Below are 25450 nucleotides of genomic sequence, written 5' to 3'. Positions count from 1 at the left end.
ACGGCGTGCTGGCTGGGGCCGGTCACGGGCTGGATTTGGGTGCGGGGTGCGACGCGGTGTCTCGGGCGCACGGGTGCCAAACGCACACTCTGGGCGCGCCCAGAGCACGCCCGGGACATGCTCGACGAAATGCCAGGGCATCCTAGAGGTTGCGGTTGAGGATGGCAATTAACAGAACTAGTCTAGGTTTAGCAAGGGGACTGAGGGACATGGTGGATTGGTCAGGGGCTCGAGTTCACCATGTAAACTTGAATTCATGCCAAAACTGGCTGTGCACTCAGGGTGTTTGACAAAATGCCAAAAGCACCTAGGTAGTTCTTGGAGTGGCCAAATTCTCCAGATTAGTGTCTCTATGGATGTAAGAGAGAGTGGTGAAGTTAGTTTGCAAAAAGGAGAAACTTGCTAATGCAAGTTTTGCAAAACTACACTTCTGGACAGGGAGTAGATGGCATCATTACATGGGCTAAGAGTGCTCCAAAGAGTGCATGCTCCTGGACTTAGGGGTTTTGCAGGGTTGGCTACAAGCATGAGAAGACACAAGGTCACTTGAGCAAGAAAGAATGGGGTTGCAGTAGAAAGCACAGGTCTGGTCCAGAATGAAAATGATGTTGATTCACTCAAAAATTTCAAACAACAACACTGGGTTTTTGCATAAAGTGGAATCATATGCTGCTACTGACATCCATAAATTTTGGTGGAGGCTCTAGGGAATTATTTAAATGGGTTGCAGTGCAAAACTGTCCACTGGACCAGAGAGAAAAACAGGCACAAAACTCATAATATGCAATGAAATAGATATATAATTGCACAGAAATGATTTAGAGACCTCACATGATGTCTCCAAATTTTGGTTGAATTTTTAGCTAAGTTTATCAACTGGTTGAAGTAGAAAAAGAGCTCCAAAACTCAAACAAGTCATTTTAATGATTAAAGCTCAGGGTGAAATAATATTATAAATAAATCTACTGGTTTAGAAATAGTTATACAGAGAGCATAGAAGTTTAAATTTTTGGAAAGCTCCACTAGGAAAAATAATTATCTCAATATTAAAAGAGATGCTCTGAACTCCATAGAAATAATCCAAAAGGAAAAATTTAAAACTCCTGGTAAAATTTTAATTTCCAAAAATTTGGTTAAATTTTTGGGGTGTTACAGAGGGGACAAGCCCCAGGTGGGCTGGTGCGCCCCCCACCAAGGCCCAAGGCGCAGGGAAGAGTGGGAGGGGGCAAACCCTAGGGCAGATGGGCTCTAAGGCCCACCCCAGGTGCGCCTCCCCTCTCTCCCCCTCTGGCCGCCACCTAGATGGGATCTGGGGGCTGCCGCCACCCTTGGGGAGGGAACCCTAGAGGGGGCGCAGCCCCCTCCCCTTCCCCTATATATAGTTGAGGTTTAGGGGCTGCCCAACACATGAGTTTTTCTCCCTCTTGGCGCAGCCCTACCTCTCTTCCTCCTCCTCTCCCGCGGTGCTTGGGGAAGCCCTGCAGGATTGCCACGCTCCTCCACCACCCCCACGCCGTTGTGCTGCTGCTGGATGGAGTCTTCCTCAACCTCTCCCTCTCTCCTTGCTGGATCAAGGCATGAGAGACGTCATCGGGCTATACGTGTGTTGAACGCGGAGGTGTCGTCTGTTCGGCACTAGGATCTCCGGTGATTTGGATCACGACGAGTACGACTCCTTCAACCCCGTTCTCTTGAACGCTTCCTCTTACCGATCTACAAGGGTATGTAGATGCACTCTCCTTCTCCTCGTTGCTAGATTACTCCATAGATTGATCTTGATGATAGATAGGAAAATTTTGAATTTCTGCTACGTTCCCCAACAGTGGCATCATGAGCCAGGTTTATTGCGTAGATTTTTTGCACGAGTAGAACACAAATTAGTTGTGGGCATTGATTTTGTTCAATATGCTTACCGTTACTAGTCCAATCTTGATTCGGCGGCATTGTGGGATGAAGCGGCCTGGACCGACCTTACACGTACACTTACGTGAGATAGGTTCCACCGACTGACATGCACTTGTTGCATAAGGTGGCTAGTGGGTTCCAGTCTCTCCCACTTTAGTAGGATCGGATTCGATGAAAAGGGTCCTTATGAAGGGTAAATAGCAATTGACATATCACGTTGCGGTTTTTGGGTAGGTAAGAAACGTTCTTGCTAGAAACCCATAGCAGCCACGTAAAACATGCAAACAACAATTAGAGGACGTCTAACTTGTTTTTGCAGGGTATGCTATGTGATGTGATATGGCCATGAAGAATGTGATGAATGATATGTGATGTATGAGATTGATCATGTTCTTGTAATAGGAATCACGACTTGCATGTCGATGAGTATGACAACCGACAGGAGCCATAGGAGTTGTCTTTATTTATTGTATGACCTGCGTGTCATTGAACAACGCCATGTAATTACTTTACTTTATTGCTAACCGGTAGCCATAGTAGTAGAAGTAATAAGTTGGCGAGACAACTTCATGGAGACACGATGATGGAGATCATGGTGTCATGCCGGTGACGATGATGATCATGGAGCCCCGAAGATGGAGATCAAAAGGAGCAAAATGATATTGGCCATATCATGTCACTTTTTGATTGCATGTGATGTTTATCATGTTTATGCATGTTATTTGCTTAGAACGACGGTAGTAAATAAGATGATCCCTCATTAAAATTTCAAGAAAGTGTTCCCCCTAACTGTGCACCGTTGCGAAAGTTCGTCGTTTAGAAGCACCACGTGATGATCGGGTGTGATAGATTCTTACGTTCACATACAACGGGTGTAAGCCAGATTTACACACGCGAAACACTTAGGTTAACTTGACGAGCCTAGCATGTACAGACATGCCTCGGAACACCAGAGGCCGAAAGGTCGAGCATGAGTTGTATGGAGGATACGATCAACATGAAGATGTTCACCGATGATGACTAGTCCGTCTCACGTGATGATCGGACACGGCCTAGTTGACTCGGATCATGTAATCACTTAGATGACTAGAGGGATGTCTATCTGAGTGGGAGTTCATTAGATGAACTTAATTATCCTGAACATAGTCAAAAGCCCTTTGCAAATTATGTCATAGCTCGCACTTTAGTTCTACTGTTTTAGATATGTTCCTAGAGAAAATATAGTTGAAAGTTGACAGTAGCGATTATGCGGACAGTAGAAAGCTCATGTCCTTAATGCACTGCTCAGTGTGCTGAACCCCAAACGTCGTCTGTGGATGTTGCGAACATCGGACATACACGTTTTGATAACTACGTGATAGTTCAGTTAAACGGTTTAGAGTTGAGGCACCAAAGACGTTTTTCGAAACGTCGCGGAACATATGAGATGATTCGAGGGTTGAAATTGGGATTTCAGGCCGTGCCCACGTCAAGAGGTATAAGACCTCCGACGATTTTCTTAGCCGGCAAACTAAGGGAGAAAAGCTCAATCGTTGAGCTTGTGCTCAGATTTTCTGAGTGCAACAATCACTTGAATCGAATGGGAGTTGATCTTCCAGATGAGATAGTGATGTTTCTCCAAAGTCATTGCCACCAAGCTGCTAGAATTTCGTGATGAACTACAACATATCAGGGATAGATATGATGATCCTTGAGGTATTCGCGATGTTTGACACCGCGAAAGTAGAAATCAAGAAGGAGCATCAACGGTTGATGGTTGGTGAAACCACTAGTTTCAAGAAGGGCAAGGGCAAGAAGGGATACTTCATGAAACGGCACATCAGCTGCTGCTCTAGTGAAGAAACCCAAGGTTGAACCCAAACCCGAGACTAAGTGATTCTGTAATAAGGGGAACAGCCACTGGAGCAGAATTACCCTAGATACTTGGTAGATGAGAAGGCTGGCAAGGTCGATAGAAGTATATTGGATATACATTATGTTAATGTGTACTTTACTAGTACTCCTAGTAGCACCAGGGTATTAAGATACCGGTTCGGTTGGTAAGTGTTAGTAACTCGAAATAAAAGAGCTACGGAATAAATGGAGACTAGCTAAAGGTGAGCTGACGATATGTGTTGGAAGTGTTTCCAAGTTTGACGTGATCAAACATCGCACGCTCCCTCTACCATCAAGATTAGTATTAAACCTGAATAATTGTCATTTGGTGTTTGCGTTGAGCATAGACATGATTGGATTATGTCTATCGCAATACGATTATTCATTTAAGGAGAATAATGGTTACTCTATTTTTTTGAATAATACCTTCAATGGTCTTGCACCTAAAGGAATGGTTTATTGAATCTCGATCATAGTGATACACATTTTCATGCCAAAAGATATAAGATAGTAATGATAGTACCACTTACTTGTGGCACTGCCATGTAAGTCATATTGGTATAAAACGCATGAAGAAGCTCCATGTTGATGGATCTTTGGACTCACTCATTTTTGAAAAGTTTGAGACATGTGAACCATGTCTATTGGTGTATATGCATGAAGAAACTCCATGCAAATGGACCGTTTTGGACTCACTTGATTTTGAATCACTAGAGACATGCAAATCATACCACATGGGCAGCATGACTGAAAGCCTCATTTTCAGTAAAATGGAACAAGAAAGCAGCTTGTTGGAAGTAATACATTTTGATGTGTGCAGTCCAATGAGTGCTGAGGCACGCAGTGGATATCGTTATGTTCTTACTTCACAGATGATTTGAGTAGATACTGAGTATATTTACTTGATGAAAGACAAGTCTGAATTATTGAATGGTTCAAGTAATTTCAGAGTGAAGTTGAAGATCATCGTGACAAGAGGGTAAAATGTCTATGATATGATCATAGAGATGAGTATCTGAGTTACGAGCTTTGGCACGCAATTAAGACATTGTGGAAATTGTTTCACAATTAATACCGCCTGGAACACCATAGTGTGATGGTGTGTCCGAACATCATAGTTGCACCCTATTGGATATGGTGCGTGCCATGATGTCTCTTATTGAATTACCACTATCGTTTATGGGTTAGGCATTAGAGACAACCGCACTCACGTTAATAGGGCGCCATGTAATTCCGTTGAGACGACACCGTTTGAACTATGATTTGGAGAAACCTAAGTTGTCGTTTCTTAAAAGTTTGGGGCAGCGACGCTTATGTGAAAAAGTTTCAGGTTGATAAGCTCGAACCCAAAGCGGATAAAATGCATCTTCATAGAACACCCAAAATAGTTGGGTATACCTCCTAATTCAGATCTGAAAGCAATAGGGATTGTTTCTTGAATTGGGTCCTTTCTCGAGGAAAGGTTTGTCTCGAGAACTGAGTGGGAGGATGGTGGAGACTTGATGAGGTTATTGAAACGTCACTTCAACAAGTGTGTAGCAGGGCATAGGAAGTTGTTCCTGTGGCGCCTACACCAATTGAAGTAGAAGCTTATGATAGTAATCATGAAGTTTTGGATCAAGTCACTACCGTACCTCGTAGGGTGACAAGGATGCGTGCTACTTCAGAGTGGTACAGTAATCCTGTCTTGAAGGTCATGTTGCTAGACAACAATGAACCTACGAGCTATGGAGAAGCGATGGTGGGCCCAAATTGCGACAAATGGTTAGAAGCCATGAAATCCGAGATAGGATCCATGTATCAGAACAAAGCATGGACTTTGGTGGACTTGCCCGATGATCAGCAAGCCATTGAGATAAATGGATCTTTAAGAAGAAGACAGACGTGGACGGTAATGTCACCGTCTATGAAGCTCGACTTGTGGCAAAGAATTTTTTCACAAGTTCAAGGAGTTGACTACGATGAGATTTTCTCATCCGTAGCGATGCTTAAGTCCGTCGGAATCATGTTAGCATTAGCTGCATTTATGAAATCTGGCAGATGGATGTCAAAACGAGTTTCCTTACCAGTTTTCGTAAGGAAAGGTTGTATGTGATACAATCAAAAAGGTTTTGTCGATCCTAAGGATGCTAAAAGGTATGCTAGCTCCAGTGATCCTTCCATGGACTGGAGTAAGCATCTCAGAGTTGGAATATACACTTTGATAAGATGATCAAAGATTTTGGGTTTATACAAAGTTTATGAGAAACTTGTATTTCCAAAGAAGTGAGTGGGAGCACTATAGAATTTCTGATGAGTATATGTTGTTGACATATTGTTGATCAGAAATGATGTAGAATTTCTGGAAAGCATATAGGGTTATTTGAAAAGTGTTTTTCAATGGAAAACCTGGATTAGGCTACTTGAACAATAAGCGTCAAGATCTATAAGATAGATCAAAATGCTTAATAATACTTTCAAATGAGCATATACCTTGACGTGATCTTGAAGGTGTTCAAGATGGATCAGTCAAAGAAGGAGTTCTTGCCTGAGTTGTAAGGTACGAAGTTAAGACTTAAAGCTCGACCACGGCAGAAAAGAGAGAAAGGACGAAGGGCGTCCCCTATGCTTTAGACGTAGGCTCTATAGTATGCTATGTTGTGTACCGCACCTGATGTGTGCCTTGCTACATACCTGGCAAGAGGGTACAAAGGTGATCAAGGAGTAGATCACCAGATAACGGTCTAAATTATCCTTAGAGGAATAAGGACATGTTTCTCGATTATGGAGGTGATAAAGAGTTCGGCGTAAAGGGTTACGTCGATGCAAGCTTTAACACCTATCCGAATGACTCTGAGTAGCAAACCGGATACGTATAGTGGAGCAACCATTTGGAATAGCTCCAAGTGGAGCGTGGAAGCAGCATTTACAATATGACCTAGAGATTTGCGAAGTACATACGGATCTGAATGTTGCAGACCCGTTGACTAAAACCTCTCTCACAAGCAAAACATGATCAAACCCCAGAACTCATTGAGTCTTAATCACATGATGATGTGAACTAGTTTAGTGACACTAGTAAACTCTTTGGATGTTGGTCACATGGCGATGTGACCTGTGAGTGTTAATCACATGGCGATGTGAACTAGATTATTGACTCTAGTGCAAGTGGGAGACTGTTGGAAATATGCCCTAGAGGCAATAATAAATTAGTTATTATTATTATATTTCCTTGTTCATGATAATCGTTTATTATCCATGCTATAATTGTATTGATAGGAAACTCAGATACATGTGTGGGTACATAGACAACACCATGTCCCTAGTAAGCCTCTAGTTGACTAGCTCGTTGATCAACAGATGGTTACGGTTTCCTGACCATGGACATTTGATGTTGTTGATAATGGGATCACATCATTAGAAGAATGATGTGATGGACAAGACCCAATCCTAAGCCTAGCACAAAGATCGTGTAGTTCATATTCTAAAGCTTTTCTAATGTCAAGTATCATTTTCTTAGACCATGAGATTGTGCAACTCCCGGATACCGTAGGAATGCTTTGGGTGTACCAAACGTCACAACGTAACTGGGTGGCTATAAAGGTGCACTACAGGTATCTCCGAAAGTGTCTGTTGAGTTGGCACGAATCAAGACTCGGATTTGTCACTCCGTGTGACGGAGAGGTATCTCTGGGCCCACTCGGTAGGACATCATCATAATGTGCACAATGTGATCAAAGAGTTGATCGCGGGATGATGTGTTACGGAACGAGTAAAGAGACTTACCGGTAACGAGATTGAACAAGGTATCGGTATACCAACGATCGAATCTCGGGCAAGTACAATACCGCTAGACAAAGGGAATTGTATACGGGACCGATTGAGTCCTTGACATCGTGGTTCATCCGATGAGATCATCGTGGAACATGTGGGAGCCAACATGGGTATCCAGATCCCTCTGTTGGTAATTGACCGGAGAACGTCTCGGTCATGTCTGCATGGTTCCCGAACCCATAGGTTCTACACACTTAAGGTTCGTTGACGCTAGGGTTATAAAGGAAGTTTGTATGTGGTTACCGCATGTTGTTCGGAGTCCCGGATGAGATCCCGGATGTCACGAGGAGTTCCGGAATGGTCCGGAGGTAAAGATTTATATGTGGGAAGTCCTGTTTTGGTCACCAGAATAGTTTCGGGTTTTATCAGTAACGTACCGGGACCACCGGGAGGGTCCCGGGGGTCCACCAAGTGGGGCCACCATCCTCGGAGGGCAGCATAGGCCAAGTGTGGGAGGGGACCAGCCCCAGGTGGGCTGGTGCGCCCCCCACCAAGGCCCAAGGCACAGGGAAGAGTGGGAGGGGGCAAACCATAGGGCAGATGGGCCCTAAGGCCCACCCCAGGTGCGCCTCCCCTCTCTCCCCCTCTGGCCGCCACCCAGATGGGATCTGGGGGCTGCCGCCACCCTTGGGGAGGGAACCCTAGAGGGGGCGCAACCCCCTCCCCTTCCCCTATATATAGTTGAGGTCTAGGGGCTGCCCAACACATGAGTTTTTCTCCCTCTTGGCGCAGACCTACCTCTCTTCCTCCTCCTCTCCCGCGGTGCTTGGCGAAGCCCTGCAGGATTGCCACGCTCCTCCACCACCACCACGCTGTTGTGCTGCTGCTGGATGGAGTCTTCCTCAACCTCTCCCTCTCTCCTTGCTGGATCAAGGCATGGGAGACGTCATCGGGCTGTACGTGTGTTGAACGCAGAGGTGCCGTCCATTCGGCACTAGGATCTCCGGTGATTTGGATCACGACGACTCGACGAGTACGACTCCTTCAACCCCGTTCTCTTGAACGCTTCCGCTTAGCGATCTACAAGGGTATGTAGATGCACTCTCCTTCCCCTCGTTGCTAGATTACTTCATAGATTGATCTTGGTGACACGTAGGAAAATTTTGAATTTCTGCTACGTTCCCCAACAAGAACTTTTTTTAGCAAGAAGATAAGATCAAGAGGCTCATCACGGTGGTGCAGGCGACGAGATCGGCGCGGGCGATCAACGGAGGTAAGGATGGGGATGGGACATCGTAGTGGAGTGCTCTGCTCGCGGGCGAGGGGGTATATATAGGAAACTCATTGGTCCCGGTTCGTGGCTGGAACCGGGACTAAAGGACACACTTTGGTCTCGGTTCATGCCACTAACCGAGACCAATGATGGTGGGCCAGATGCAAGGTACATTGGTCCCGGTTCGTGCCTGGGACCAGGACCAAAGGGGCCAGACGAACCGGGACCAATGCCCCACGATGGCCCGGCCGGTCCACTGGCCTCACGAACAAGGACCTATGCCTCATGGGTCCCTGTTCTTGACTAAACCGGGACTAATGGGCTGGCCCAGCCTGAACCAAAGCCCTGTTTTCTACTAGTGTTAGAGCGAAGCAGTTTTGTGTAACGGTTGCATCAACTTGGGCTACGTTGCACGCGGCGGACACATGTCGAGGCTGTTTCTTATCCATTGATTGCTCTTGATTAACGTTTCATGATTTTCTCCTTATCTCTTTCGTCCTTCTCAGGTCGGTGCCGCATTCAGAGCATTCACCATTCATTTTCTATCTTTAAGAGTCGGAGATGGAATTAGTTCGCTGCATGTGTCTATCTTCTATCCCCATATCCCCATATAAATGAGTCGCTTACAATAAAGGGTTTCACCCTGCCTTATACTATAAAGCAACCAACCAATACAACCAACTTGCTGGGGATACAACACAACTAAGCCCAAAAGGAAAAAGACAAGAGAAAAAAAAAAGAAACAAATGCCGACACCGGCAGATCAACTAAGCGACGATGACCGACAACCGGTGCACTCTCCGGAGAAGTACCACCGTGATCCTAGCATTCCGAAGCGTCGCGTACCAAGCAACACCTTCAAGAAGGAATGCGACGGCGCCGGCACTGTTGCCCGAACGAATCCTAGGATTTCGCCCGGTATGCGGAGGACAGTGGGGATGGGGTATACTCGGCGCCCTTCAGGAAGGTCCGGTGGCGGCCGCAGGCATCACCGCGTCGGAGCCGGACGAGCCGCCAGGGATTTGTCCGGACCCAAACGACCACCACCACCCTGGACACTCCGTAATGCACCGCCCACCAGCCTGTGCCACAACGATCACCGAACCAACATCGCCGTCTCACTGGGGCCGGCAGCACGAGACCTGGGGGGAGGGAAATGAGTCGCTTACTAAAGCAGTTTGCTGTAGAGATCATCATACTAGGATGTTGGAACATATGGTTCAGAGAAATGGAAATATCTTCAAGGCAATTCAACAGTCTATCCAATCCTGGAGATTTCATCTCAAGCAAGATTAAAACTCCTCAGACATAATTTGTAAAGATGAACTCCATACCTAGAGCAGGCATTGGCTAAGCCTTTGGCCAAACTACTACCCCTCTGGGGCTTGTATTATACTTCTTATTAATGTATTTACCGTAGAACAATTGTTCTATGGTGTTGGGTTAAAATGAACAGTTTATGAGTGCAAATCACAAAGCTACCACGACAAGACCTAATGGAAATATGTAAATGTCAACATCATATTTTTCTACTTTTCCGATCATCCATGCATCCCTTTATAAAGCACTGTCTGTTTTACACACTCCGACTCTTTTTTCTATCCACAGAAATGTATCATCCGTTCATGTTACAAGTTGTTCCACAAACTCTTTTTGGCGAACATAAAACCAACCAACAGTGTCAATTACCTCCAAAGATTGGGTAGAATGACTACCAGGTGATATAAAACTGCACGGTGTAGTAATCTGTAGAATTTGGGAAGGCTTAAGTATAGTAGCAAGATTATCAATAATCAATTCAGAGAGACAAGTTTAACAAATGTTGAACGCCGGTACTGCGCTGGTCCGGGGATAGACCGGACGAGCGATGCGGGTTTAGAACACTAGCATTTTTCATGGCACTACCCAACTAGCAGCAACGGATGATATGCAGTACCTCTTGACAAAAAGATATAATCTCCAAAACAGGGTACATTGAAACTTTTCTTTTCCAACTTTTCCTCTGAATGTTTTTCCATGATATTTTTCTCAAGATGCATATTCACTTAGGCTTTTCAAAGCAAAAAAGAATCACTCAATTCCGAGTTTAGGCGAGGGGTCAATAAAATCAAGAACAGGTCTAAAAAACTGTGACAAACAGTGGCCTGCTCGGTCCTGGCCCCCTAGATAAATTGGACGGTCCGGTCTGCAAAATCAGGCCCGAGAAAATGTCGGTCCAGTCCGGTCTTTAACGGAGCCGACCGAGCGGACCGAGAAACGCAGTCATGGTTGCGGCCACCGGCAGCCCCTGGGTGAGCCGCCGTGTCCCCGAGCTTGCCCTCACCTTCCTTCCTCTCCTCCCCGTGCCCCATAGCCTCTTCCCGCGGCTCGCCGTCGCTGCCGTGCGTGCACTGCCGCCGTTCGCGAGTTCTCGATCTTGGCAACAGTTTCAGCACAGCTCGCACGCACGCACGAAATGCTCGGCCGTGATTTTCGGATCGTGGGAGAAACGCTGGGCCGTGATTTTCTCGTCCATCAAATCAGGCAGGTGTTGTTTCGGAAGTGCTAGATTTTATACCGTCTGCTTCCTATAATCACGTCACGCGTGATCACCTGGTGCCGTTTCCTTTTGTTCAGTCAAAACAGAAAACTGAAAGTACGAGAGAAACAGGGTTTGATCCAAAAATCACGCCTCCATTTGACTATTAACTCTACGTCCGATTTGATCCGCTAATCAGGGAAGGCCCGCACACGAGAAATGGTGGGCTCATGCACACGATAGGTTACTTGCATGCGACAGAAAAACTGCTGCTAATCAACAGACATGTGCGCGTTCATGCCAAAGAACCGTGGCGCCCACGCACTTCCCACGGCACGTCGCCCACCTCGACACTGGCGCTCGCGCATGTCACCTACCTCGCCACAGCACCCGCGCACGTCCTACACCTCGCGCTGCACCCGTGCAAGTCGCCGCCGATGGTCGTTGGCCAGTCGGCTCGGTCCGGCTCGGGCTTCTTCACCGCCGGTCCGGTCCCTGAAATTAGGACCGTCATGCTGCTCGGTAAACATGTTATAGAGCATAGGCTTTGGAACACCCCTTATCTAGCCACTCATTTTTGCATCACGATTCGTGCGAGTACATTCGTCTTTTTTATTTCTCCCACATAGAACAACATATGAACCTCAAACTTGGCAGATCAACGAAACATTCTTATTAGAATGTGGAAAAAAACTTTTGAAATTTGTCATGCAATATAAATACTAAGAAGTACATTTTTTAATACAAAAAATCTAATTTCGTATATTTATGTTTGACAAAAAAATCTGAAAGTTTTTTCACACATTCTAGTTAGAATGTTTTGGTGTCTTGCAAAGTTTGAAGTTGATATGTTGTTTTATTTTGAAGAAACAAAAAAGAGAAAATCTGATGTATAAAGTTAGTTGTCTAGCACGGATCTCAAAACAACGTAGGAGGGTAAAGATAAGGGGTATCCAGAAACCTGAGCTTTAAAAATCCACGTCTCATGCTGGTCGGTCCGGTCCGGCATGGACCGCCGGAGGCCGGTCCAAACGTCGGCTCGGACCGGGACCGGACCGGCCCGGACCATGTCCACCAAACTCCGAATAGCAGAACATATTTGCAGTAGCAAAAAAGAATGCTTTTGATAACCTGATTAGCATCGATGACTACATTGCGATAGCAGAACATATTTGTACATCGTTGTTCAACCGGGCAAGTAATGACAATAACGTAGATAGAATAGATGCAGACATAATAAAGATGGAGCATGGATGGGGAAATATACTTTGGTTCCTTGTTGTATATGCACCCTATATGAGAATTTTTTATAATATTTTAATAAAAAGTAAAAATAGGTAAGAAGTATTTTGACAAAACACTTGATTTACTTTTGTACTAGCATATAAATCTCGACGAAAAAATATCAAAAGTTGACCTCACAGCAAAAAAAACAAAATTTATTTGCTATTATAGATCAAAAATTTGTCTTTTTTGAAAAGAAGTCAAAGGGATATTTTTTTCATGGATTTTTTTTTCTCACGAGTACAATAAAAGGTCAAGTTTATTTCAAAAATATTTTCTGGAATTTTTGATTTTTTATTGAATTACCAATTTTTTCCCATATAGGGTAAATATGTCCCCATAGACCAAAAATTCCCCTCTGTCTATAACATAGTAGATAGATAACCCCAATACTACGGCATACAGGCATGCCCAGCTTTCTCTGCATGGCTGAGGAAGGAAATCAGTCTTCGTCTTGAGACTCGGAATCATCATCATACTCAGAATCAGAAGAAGCATCATCATCATACTCCGAGTCGACATAGTCGATGTAATCCAGTGTGGCCTGATCAGCATCAGGGGCACAAACAGTGATCTTGACATCTTCTTTGATCTTGGCCCACTGTGCCTTGGTCCATGCATTGATCTTTTTCCTGCCTTCAAGGTAGTCGTAGTCGACCTCTGAACCGAATCGCGGACCTGTTTCTGGTACACCTCAAAGTCGTCGTCAATCTTCTTGAACAGCTCTAGGTCCCTCTCGTGGCGCCGCTTCCTCTCGGCAATCTCCTACGGAGTGTACAGCTCGGCCAGGTCATCCAGGTAGTCGATGCTGGGAAGGTCATTCCTCTTCAGGGCCAAGATGAGCTTGACATCCTCCGCCGACACCCGAAACATGGTCTTGTTGCCACCTGACAGAATCTTAGTCGATGTTGCTTCTGCTGTGGCCTCACGGGTCAGCCTGGACGGCACGAGCGGGCTTTGCGGCCCGCTCGTGTCCCATTTAGGACCGGCCCGTACGGTCCAGGCCTGATAGGAAAATAAGCCGGTCCAAGCCCAGCAAAAGAGACCGAAAAAAATTCGGTCCGGTCCGGTCTTTAACCGGGCGACCGAGCGGACCGATGGCCCAAGGCCCATCAACTGTCTAACACATCGAGGCCATGAGCCCTCGAGCCGAGCAACCCCCCTCCCCTCGTTCCATTCCCCTCCTCGCTCGATTCGGCAGCGCCTCCTCCTCTGCTCTGAATCCTCTGTTCTACTTCGATCCCTAATCCTAACCCTAAGGCGATAGCGCCATTGCCCGCGGCCTCTCCCTTCACCGACGGCGCCATCTCGTCCGAGTCCGACCTGGAGGAGCACGTGTGAGGGAGTTCTGGACCTGGGGGTGTCCGGATAGCCGAACTATCATCATCGGCCGGACTCCAAGACTATGAAGATACAAGATTGAAGACTTCGTCCCGTGTCCAGATGGGACTTTCCTTGGCGTGGAAGGCAAGCTTGGCGATACGGATATGTAGATCTCCTACCATTGTAACCGACTCTGTGTAACCCTAGCCCTCTCCGGTGTCTATATAAACCGGATGGCTTTAGTCCGTAGGACGAACAACAATCATACAATAGGCTAGCTTCTAGGGTTTAGCCTCCTTGATCTCGTGGTAGATCTACTCTTGTAACACATATCATCAATATTAATCAAGCAGGACGTAGGGTTTTACCTCCATCAAGAGGGCCCGAACCTGGGTAAAACATCGTGTCCCTTGTCTCCTGTTACCATCCACCTAGACACACAGTTCCGGACCCCCTACCCGAGATCCGCCGGTTTTGACACCGACATTGGTGCTTTCATTGAGAATTCTTCTGTGTCGTCACCAATAGGCTCGATGGCTTCTTCGATCATCATCAACGATGCAGTCCAGGGTGAGACCTTCCACCCCGGACAGATCTTCGTATTCGGCGGCTTTGCACTGCGGGCCAATTCGCTTGGCCATCTGGAGAAGATCGAAAGCTACGCCCCTGGCCGTCAGGTCAGATTTGGAAGTTTGAACTTCACGGCTGACATCCGCGGGGACTTGATCTTCGATGGATTCGAGCCACAGCCAAGCGCGCCGCACTGTCACGATGGGCATGATTTAGCTCTACAGCCGGACAGTATCCTAGAGGCCGCACTCGAGTCCGCTCTGATCTTCAATTCGGAGCCGGCTGCGCAGATCGAGGACGGATGGCTAGACACTGCCTCGGGGGCTGCAATCTCTACGGCGATTGAGCCGAACATTGACCTTGTCCCTCATGAAGCCTGTGACTCCGAGGTGCCGGACTCCTCACCGGAATCCGAGCCTCCCACGCCCCCTCCAATCGAATCCGGTTGGGCGCCGATCATGGAGTTCACCGCCGCGGACATATTTCAACACTCACCTTTCGGCGACATCTTGAGTTCGCTAAAGTATCTCTCGTTATCAGGAGAGCCCTGGCCGGACTGCGGTCAGGACGGTTGGGATGCGGACGACAAAGAAATTCAATTCCCACCCACCACCCACTTAGTAGCCACTGTCGATGATCTAACCGCCATGCTAGACTTCGACTCCGCAGACATCGATGGTATGGATGACGATGCCAGAGACGACCAAGAACCAGCGCCTATCGGGCACTGGAAAGCCACCCCAACTCACGACGTATGTATGGTGGATACACAAAAAGGAAGCGATAATGAAGAACAACGGGACGTGGCGAAGGACAATTCCCCCAATAGACAACCAAAACGGCGACGCAAACGCCGCCCGAAGTCCCGCCTCGATAAAAACGGCACCCATACGGACCCGTCCCTAGAGCAGGGCGAAGCAGTGGACGGCGAACATGCCACCGAGCAACCGTCCGAACAGGATGAACTGGACAAGTAACCCATCCCCGACGGAAACAAGAGCATCGACGACCTCACGCCGAACACATCGTCAGAGCATAAGAACCTTCATAAAAGGCTCGTCGCCACTGCAAGAAGTTTGAAGGAGCAAAAGCGAAAGCTCAAAACAGCGGAGGACGCACTCAGAATGAGATGGAGCAAAGTACTCAATACCGCAAATAAATATGGCGCTAGTCGCCAGGCAAAGAGCTACCCGAAGCACAAGCTGTTGCCCGAATTTGACGAGGAGGCCTTAGAGCCCCCACAGTCAAAAAAGAAAGAGGCCGCCTGGCCGGATAGACGACCAGATGACAGGCTTAGAGCAGCAAGGGGCGCCGCACACAAGCCGACACACGATCAGCATAAAGATCCTCGGAAAAAGGATGACCCGTTCAGGTCTATCTATGGGCCAAAAAAGAAGACTCTAGGAAGCAACACAGCCCGCCGAGCGTTTGAAGACAACGGCACACCCAAATACAGGGGCGCCGCACACCCACTATGTTTCACCGATGAGGTACTGGATCATGAATTTCCAGCGGGATTCAAACCCGTAAACACAGAGGCATATGACGGAACAACAGACCCCGGAGTCTGGATTGAAGATTACATCCTACACATACATATGGCCAGAGCAGACGATCTCCACGCCATAAAATACCTACCCCTCAAGCTCAAAGGGCCAGCTCGGCATTGGCTCAAAAGCCTCCCAGAAAATACCATTGGAAGTTGGAAAGAGCTCGAGGATGCGTTTCGAGCAAATTATCAGGGGACTTATGTCCGCCCTCCGGATGCAGACGATTTAAGTCACATAACTCAATAGCCCGGAGAGTCAGCACACAAATTCTGGAACAGGTTCCTCACCAAAAAGAATCAAATAGTAGATTGTCCGTACGCCGAAGCCTTAGCAGCCTTCAAGCACAACGTCCGAGACGAATGGCTCGCCAGACACCTTGGCCAGGAAAAACCAAGAACAATGGCCGCACTAACAAGCCTCATGACCCGCTTTTGCATGGGGGAAGACAGCTGGCTGGCTAGATGCAGCACCAGCGACCCGAGTACATCCGAAGTCAGGGATGGAAATGGAAATCACGACGCAGAAAAGATCAGCGCCGGAATAAGGAAATGGCCCAAATAGCACGGCGGTTAACACCGGATTCAAAAGCACTTGGCCGAATAATAAAACACTGCCCCTCAAGGACAACAGTGACGAGCTATCCAACCTAAACAAAATTCTGGATAGGCTATGCCAAATACATAGTACCTCCGGGAGGCCTGCAAACCATACCCACAGAGATTGTTGGGTTTTCAAGCAGTCCGGCCGACTTAACGCCGAACGCAAAGGGCTCGACACACCAAGCGAAGACGATGACGAACCCCACAAGCAGCATGTCGGAAAACAGAGGACTTTCCCAATAGAAGTCAAAACAGTGAACTCGCTTCATGTGATAACACGAAAACATAGTGCGACACCTGCCATGCCAGGACACCGTCCGCAGAATGGGGATAGACCCTACCAAAATTCGATGTAGCAGCACTTCCTTCAAAGGAGTGACGCCAGGCCTTTAAGCCAATTGTACAGGCTCTGTACCACTAGAGGTTGTGTTCGGTTCATCTGACAACCTCCGCCGCGAAAAGCTCACTCTCCATATCGCCCCATCTAACAGTGGCCCTAAAGCACTATTAGGACGCGAAGTTTTCGCCCGCTTTAACGCAATAAAACATTACGCGTCTCTTATGCTTAAAATGCCCGGTCCACGCGGTGTAATCTCATTAAAGAGTAACTCCAAGTGTTCCTCAACCACGGAGAACGCGAGACTGCTTTGACAGCCACACACTAATCCAACCTTGCAGGTCAGAACCCCTAAAAACAGGTCATTCAGACCTCGGACACGGTTAGACGAGTCCGGTGCAAATAAACAAGGGGCTTCCCAGCCGCATACCCCTTTACAAGGGGCTGCGCGTATAAACGATGAGAGCCAATAAAGCTCAACTTTATTCATCTTCCAAGTTATACTTTATTTTCAATACATCCTTTGCACGATATTTCTTCCAAACTAAGTCCTTCTCTTTTACAGATGAAGCACGTGCTACACCCGTCTAGGATACAGCACAACGGAGACACAGGTGCAGACGTGCAGCAGGGACCCGTTGCAAGGATTCTTTTCAGATTAAGACCCTGCGTAAACCTTTCTTACTGTCTCTTGTTGATACACATCCCCCGGTTTTCTACCATAACCGAGGAGGAGGCTGGCGTTTTGGCATCGGTCGCGTCAGAAGTTCCCGCCTGTACCTGGACACTAGGGGCTTAGGGCATTGTTCTGCCCGGTATCATAAAGACCGAACACCTCAGGGAGTGTTTGGCGTCTCGAGTTAGGCCTTATATGCATCAGCTCCGAATCATGTCTTGGGTCAAATGTTCGGTTTGCCCGGCTCCTGTGTTTTGCTGCCTTACGTTCCGCTCCATTGGCTAACGCGGCACCAGGAGAACTACTGCGATTGTGCCCCGCTTCGGCCGGGCGAGCACCTCAGTAGAGAAAGCCTCCCTGTGCCCCCCTTCGCTCTCCTCCGAAGGCGCAACCTCCAACATTTTGACTAACACGGGATCCGGCGTGGTCTTAGGGAGGGGGGCTGGGCACCGTATCAGTTTTGTCGGCGTGGTCTCAGGGAGGGGGGCCGGGCACCGTATCAGTTTTGCTTGAGCTATCCACTCCTGTCCAACGGATAGCTGGTTAAAAGGCAAACCTATGATAAATAAATGGACAATATGTCCGGACACAGGGCTACTTACTTGAGTATCCGGGTGATTGCAGCTTAGGCCAGCGTCCTCGATCAAATCCGGACGCATCTCTTGCGATCCGAAGAACAGTTTGTACATCTCCACGAGTGTCAAACCCATGAAGTGTTGGAGAGCTCGTGGCCCCTCCGGATTAAATTCCCACAGGCGGAGGGGGCGACGTTTGCAGGGCAGAAGGCACCGGATCATGATAACCTGTGCCACTACGACCAGATTGATCTCCCTTTCTTGGAGGCCTCGAATCCGGTCCTGCAACAGGGGTACATCTTTGGACGACCCCCAGTTAAGCCCCTTGTTGACCCATGACGTCAGTCGTTGTGGAGGTCCCGAGCGGAAGACGGGCGGCAGCTTCTGCCTGCTGCCCCTGGAAGCGGTGATATAGAACCACTCCTGTTACCACTAGCCGAGCTCCTCTTCAAAAGAGCCCTCGGGCCATGGAGCGTCGGCCCTCTTGCTTATAACCTCCCCGCCGCACTCTGCCTGACGCGTCTCAATCATCTTCGGCTCCACGTTGAAGGTCTTGAGCCACAAGCCGAAGTGAGGGGTAGTGCGGAGGAAGGCTTCGCAGACGACAATGAATGATGAGATGTGGAGGATGGACTCCGGAGCCAAGTCATCAAATTCCAGCCCATAGTAAAACATGAGCCCCCTCATGAAGGGATCCATCGGGAAGCCTAAACCCCGACGGAGGTGAGACACGAACACGACGCTCTTGCCGGGCTCGGGAGTAGGAATAACTTGCCCTCGGGCAGGCAACTTATGCGAAATCTCGTAGGTCAAGTACCTGGCGTGTCTCAGGTTTAGTATGTCTTCTTCCGTGACGGAAGAGGGCATCCACCGGCCTCGTAGGTTGGAGCCGGACATTGTCAAAGGTCGAAGGTACCCGAATCTGGAGCCCTGGGTGTTGGAAGTCGGGGCGAGGGGCGGATTTGATTGAGGATTGAAGAAAAAGAACGGGCCTTGGTCTCATTATAAAGAGGAAGAATACCAAGAGCCGTCCCCGTGACCATTTGGAACCCGCCTTCGATGGAGGGGGCGTGGCAACGGTAGCGGTTGGGTTACCCACGTCCGTATTTATGAGAATCCCGGAATAAGGGAACACGATCTCTGCCTCGACAAGACGTGCCAAGAAAACCGCTTCGCTAAACACGCTGAGGTGGCACAATAAAAACGATTCAAGAAAAGGCTTGGTAGTGGTGTGACGTCACACCACCAGATACGTCAGCAGATTGAACTTGTGTAAATGTTATTCTTTCTACGGTGGTACGTGGAATTTATTTTGCAGAGCCGAACACTATCCAGGTGTTCACAATCTTCTATAAATTATTCGGAGGAGGAACCCGCCTTGCAATGCCGAAGACAACATGCGCGCCGGACTCGTCGTCATTGAAGCCTGGTTCAGGGGCTACTGAGGGAGTCCTGGACTAGGGGGTGTCCGGATAGCCGAACTATCATCATCGGCCAGACTCCAAGACTATGAAGATACAAGATTGAAGACTTTGTCCCGTGTCCGGATGAGACTTTCCTTGGCATGGAAGGCAAGCTTGGCGATACGGATATGTAGATCTCCTACCATTGTAACCGACTCTATGTAACCCTAGCCCTCTCCGGTGTCTATATAAACCGGATGGCTTTAGTCCGTAGGACGAACAACAATCATACCATAGGCTAGCTTCTAGGGTTTAGCCTCCTTGATCTCGTGGTAGATCTACTCTTGTAATACACATCATCAATATTAATCAAGCAGGACGTAGGGTTTTACCTCCATCAAGAGGTCCCGAACCTGGGTAAAACATCGTGTCCCTTGTCTCCTGTTACCATCCGCCTAGACGCACAGTTCGGGACCCCCTACCCGAGATCCGCCGGTTTTGACACCGACAACATGTACATCGGGGAGGCAGCAAGGCCAACACATCGTGGGGAGGCAGCAAGGCCAGCACGCCGTCGGTCCGTCCTTCCTTGGTTCCTCATCGAGCGCCACGAGGAGGAAGAGGTAATCTTTCTCTAACTTGTACCATGGGATGTGGGCTTACGATTGAGGGAGGCTGCTGCGGATGGTACATGCCTGGGAATTGTGCATCAGAGGATTGAGCTGTAGCACTAAAAGATGCATTCCCATGATTTGGCATATAGGCACCAGGTGTTGCTTGACCTGATAGTAATACGGGGGGGGGGGGGGGCACTGCAAAGTTGGGATCTCTCTTTTTCTGAATCCAAATATCAGATGTCTGATGTCTCTACCTGTAAAGGATGCCCAAAATATTAAATCAAGTAGGCCATGTATGAAATTTTGTTAGTGGACTCCCTAAAAACAAGTAGAATTATGTACCCATATAAAATTCAGACTAAATGTGAACTCCCTAAATACAAGTAGAATTATGTACTCCAGGAGTATGTAACAATCAGAAAATAATTATGTACTCCAGGAGTATCTAACAAGCTGAAAATAATTTTAATCAATATAAATTTCAGACTCCACATCCATGATTTGTACCTGTTTGATGTGCTATTTTTTTGTAGATAATGGTCAGGAGATAATTATGTTTTTTGTAGATAATGGTCAGGAGATAATTATGTTTATTTGAACATGGTAATCAGTATGTTGGAGAAGTTTGACAAATATTGGGAAGAAAAGAACAATGCCATAGTGATCGCAACCGTCTTTGATCCTAGGTACACATGCTTGCTGTTTTTACACCCGTGGTTGCTGTTTTTTTACTCATATGCTTTCTAATTCACTCCAATGCTATCATCTTTGATCCTAGGTACAAGATGGGTTACATAGAGTGGGCCTTTGGAAAACTATATGGAGAAGGAAGTACGAGGTTTAGGACTAAGATCAAAACTGTGGAGAAAGAGTTGGCAGCCTTGTATGAAAAATGTGTTGCTCAAAATAAGCGAGCTGGAAATGGAGAAAGCTCATCTTCCTCTACAAACATTCCTAGTATCCTGGTTCAAGCTGGGTACGAGTCCTTCTTATCGTCCCGTTCAACAAGAATATCAAAGAGTGAGTTGAGGAACTACTTAGAGGATGAGGTTGCCCCTCGCAACAAGGCTCTTGATCTTCTTGGTTGGTGGAAAGACAATGCTCCAAGGTACCCAATGTTGGCCAAGATAGCCAAGAGGTTCCTTACTATCCCAGCTACCTCTGTGTCTTCGGAATCTACCTCCAGCACGACCGGAAGGATTTTAGGTATGTCAACTCATACTATTGAACTTTGGATATAAACTTGTCAACTTCTCATCCTCAAACTAGTTTGTCAACTTGTGTCGTATTGGATGACTATAGGAGTTCGTTAAAACCGGTTATGGTGCAAGTTATATCAAGGGTGCTCATGTTGACTTGAATCTGGTGGTATGTTTGCCATCTTTTCCTTACCTTTGCTTTATTTCTTTTTTGGTCTTGTTATATGTGATGTGAGCATTTGTCTAGCTCCACACTTGTAGCCGAGGGATGAGAATGAAGAGGATGATGTTGAGAACATCAAGTTACCCACTGTGGTGGAGGAGATCAATGATTGGTAACTATTCTTCCTACATGTTTCACTTGTCATACGATACCAAATATTATTTATGTGAATGTTGCTTATCTTACTTGTAGACATTCATCATGTGGATGTTGATCTTGCTATTTTGGAGATGAATGTCAAAGTGATCTTTCTCATGTGAAGGCTACTTTTGCATTTCTGTTATGTTTGTCATGAACTATGAATTGTCACTGCTAGCTTGGAGATGAACCTCTCATTTGTGTTATGTTCAACTTGTCCATTGCCATGGACTTGGAATTGTTATTGCAAGTTTGTAATCGTGTCGTTCAATGATGATAAGACCTTATGTTTGTGGATGTGATATTTGTGCTTAACCTGATTTGTGCCATCTTTCGTGTCAAAATCAGTTTGTGGATGTCCAAAAAACAAAGGAAATGCTGTCCAAATTTAGTTATTCTTGCTGTCCAAATTTAGTCCAGTGCTTGCTGTTCAAATTAGTTGTTTGTGGCTGTCTGAATTTAGTCCAGCGCTTGATGTCTGAAGAAACTTATCTGAAAACTATAGTGATCACTGATGACTTGTCATATTACATCCATTAGTAAGCTTGTCACTACGTGATGCCTAAACAGTAGAACACAGCCTAGGTAGTAGCTAACTGTAGTGTTGTTGTTGTACTTTTGCTTATTTTACTCTCCAAAACCAGCAGATGCCTAAACAACAGCTAAATAGGACCTAAAAGCAGCAAATATACACTGCCTGGCAACAAAGCTGGCCGGTCCATTCGGTCCTCTCGGGCCTGACCGAGCTGGCACCCCCACTGTCCGGTCCCAGGATACCAACTCGTTGGTATGCTCGGTCCGGTCCGGACCGGACCGCCGGCGGCCGGTCCAAACGCCGGCTCAGACCGGAATCGGACCGGCCCAGACCATGTCCAGGCTGACTCACGGGCAATAGATCCATCGGCACTCTTCTTGGGGAAGACGTCTGATAGGTTCGCCTCAACCAGCATCTTGTCAATCGCTGCCTCCCCCCTCCCCGACCCGAGTGGATCATAAGATCATGCCTGCTCTTGTGCTGTCGACATCGAAAGATCGATCCGTCCCTCTGGCAGCTGCTCACCCTCCATCTCCATGTAGCTGGATCCCGCGGCTGCCATCCTCACCGAAGCTTGGTCGCCGGCCTCCGTAGACTTTGCAGCAGTGCACGACTTCATCATCCACTTTCCCGACTCCTCAACTGCCATGGCCGCCCTTGATGACCGGAAGCGCAATCGCGATCTGTATGAATAAAGAAGGGGCCCTGGCCGAGCTATCCCTTCTTGCCTCTGGACCCAGTCGGTATCGGACCCGTTTACCGCTCGGACTCGGCCGGAACTCGACGACACGCTGGGCTGGGCCCTGCTGCACCCGCCTCTCCATTCTCCCCCTCCCCCCCCCCCCCCTGTTTATTTTTCTTTCCTTCGGTGAAAAATGCTTCCTCTTTTTAAAAACATATTGTGTGTTTAATTTTATCAAATCAGTGTTCGTATCTTTGTCTTTGATCATGTTCGTAAAGAAAATTATATCACAAATAATTAAATTATAAAAATATATTCCATGAGAGATATAATAACACATAATTGTTATTATAGTTGTTGATGTTTTGCTCTATAAATTTGGTCAAATAGAGAGGAGTGTGATTTTAGAAAATCACCTTATATTTTTTGAACCCAGAGAGAATATTAATATTTGGAGCTGTACATCTTTACTTTAACATAGTACAAACGCACACGCTCATACGTATGCACATATACCCACCCTTATGAAAGCACACACGCACACCCTATGAGCACCTCCGAGACAATGAGCCGGCACATCATCTTGAGATTGACGAAGTCACCACATACGCCTTTATATTCAACGAGAACGTCTCCTTTCGCCAAACTCACATCGTTGGAACGGCTAAAACAACTCCAGAAAAATGTGAGCACCAATGCAAAGTCTAGAACTTGAAACCCGGTGGGCTTGGGATACCACCATCCAACCACATGTTGGTTCGCAACCAACTATCCTCACTTCCTTTTCCTTCCTACCACCACAGCACGGGTATCTTCCCAGTCATTGCAGTGATAGAGGAGCATCATGGAAGCACCATGCAGAGATGAAGAAAGTTATAGGGTGGAAATGAAATAATCGAGGAGAAAGAAAACCCTAGAACATTAAGTTATAAATCACCAGATCAAAAAGATGGCAACCTAGAATCTTTTTTATGTAAATAATTGTATCTACCTGACTCTAATACGTTTGAGCACTGGTTTCTTGGGGACATCGAGGCAACAAAATACAAAGTTTTAGGCAAGTTTCTGGGTTTGGTTGCATTGAACTTTCTACTAGGTAACCTAGGAAAACTAGTAGAGTGCCCGTGCGTTGCTACGGGCTTATGAAAATAATACCATCTTGTAATTTTCAAATTTATGTCCATGAACATATTATAACCTAATAAAAGGAAGAATGAAAATATCATATTGCAATGTTCAATATCTTTTTTCATTTGTCAGTGAGATATAACCAAAATAATCATTCTGTACATGCAAGATAGTAAAAAAAATTACTTCTTAGGAGCATGTCTGCTGTGAGCCTTGAAGAATACATTTGTTCTTGTACTTCACTGCATGAAATGTATTCGGGGTATTGGCATATAAGCATGCTTTGCACCTCTAGTTTTGATCTACCCACCTGTTCCATTGTTTGAAGAATAGTAATTGGCTATATAGACTCAACTGGAGAGAATACATTATGCAATTCCCCCATGTCTGTTAAATAATCATGTAAAAGAAAAGAGAATAAAAGTAAAAGTGAGTCTAATGATAGAAATGAGTAAGAAAATGAAAATTTGAAAATAAAGGATCTTAGGGCATCTCAATGCTGTCCACTAAAACGGACAAACTACTGTGTGATCATATTTATGTTTTCATAGCATGCAGGTGAACGAATTCGGAATATCAATAAAAACATGGATCAAGTGATGAAAGCATATCACGGGAGTAGCGACTGTTATAGCTCTTGTTTTCTTATTTCATCTTACTGCATTTTTATTAGCCTTTGAATACACCAGTGTTTGCAGATAAACCTTTTCTGTGTGATCGGCAACTACATTAATATTTTGTCAAGAGATGTCTATCTAGGTTTGTTTGCTGAACCATTGCTCGATGCCCAGTACTCAATAAAAAAACTAAATTATCCACTTTGAATTAATCTTTCAAATTGATTAGGAAGTAGAGATAGTATATATTCCCGTGATGGACGCGGAGGAGAAGAAGCCGGAGGAGGAGGTGGGGTTGGCCATGGAGCGAAGGAGAAGAAGCCGGAGCAATGGAGGTGGATGAGGGAAAAATAGTACTAAAAGACATGTACGCAAGAATTTCTTAGAGGTTGATCATTGCATCGTGACAAGAGCAAACCTTGCCTAGACCGGCAAGATCCAAAGCAACAAGCCATAGATGTTTGGTTCACGCCTGACACTTACCCTGTTGGTGTCGCCACCTAGCGTCCAGCTTGCTTTCTTCACCTTTACTTTGCTCATGCCACCCCCCAATCCAATCAACAAATGAGTTGATTGCCCATCCGACCACTTCTCTGTTTCCTGTCAAGCAACCATGGACGGTGTGTTGGAAAAACATCATAGAACATGTAAGCATCACATCACTGGCATA

At 46.6% G+C, this 25450-nt stretch overlaps 1 long non-coding RNA gene across 1 annotated transcript; it reads left to right on the top strand.

Annotated features, from left to right (window-relative positions):
- The first annotated feature begins 21580 nt into the window (after positions 1 to 21580).
- On the top strand, positions 21581 to 22272 carry LOC123083364 (uncharacterized). Its single transcript, XR_006439280.1, has 3 exons — positions 21581 to 21626; positions 21719 to 21792; positions 21873 to 22272. It is a non-coding gene; the product is annotated as an uncharacterized lncRNA (long non-coding RNA).
- Positions 22273 to 25450: the final 3178 nt, after the last annotated feature.

This window comes from Triticum aestivum, chromosome 4A, assembly GCF_018294505.1.
Source record: "Triticum aestivum cultivar Chinese Spring chromosome 4A, IWGSC CS RefSeq v2.1, whole genome shotgun sequence".
NCBI lineage: Eukaryota > Viridiplantae > Streptophyta > Magnoliopsida > Poales > Poaceae > Triticum > Triticum aestivum.
The sequence above is the reverse complement of the archived record's forward strand: the minus strand, read 5'-3'. Positions and strand labels throughout refer to the sequence as shown.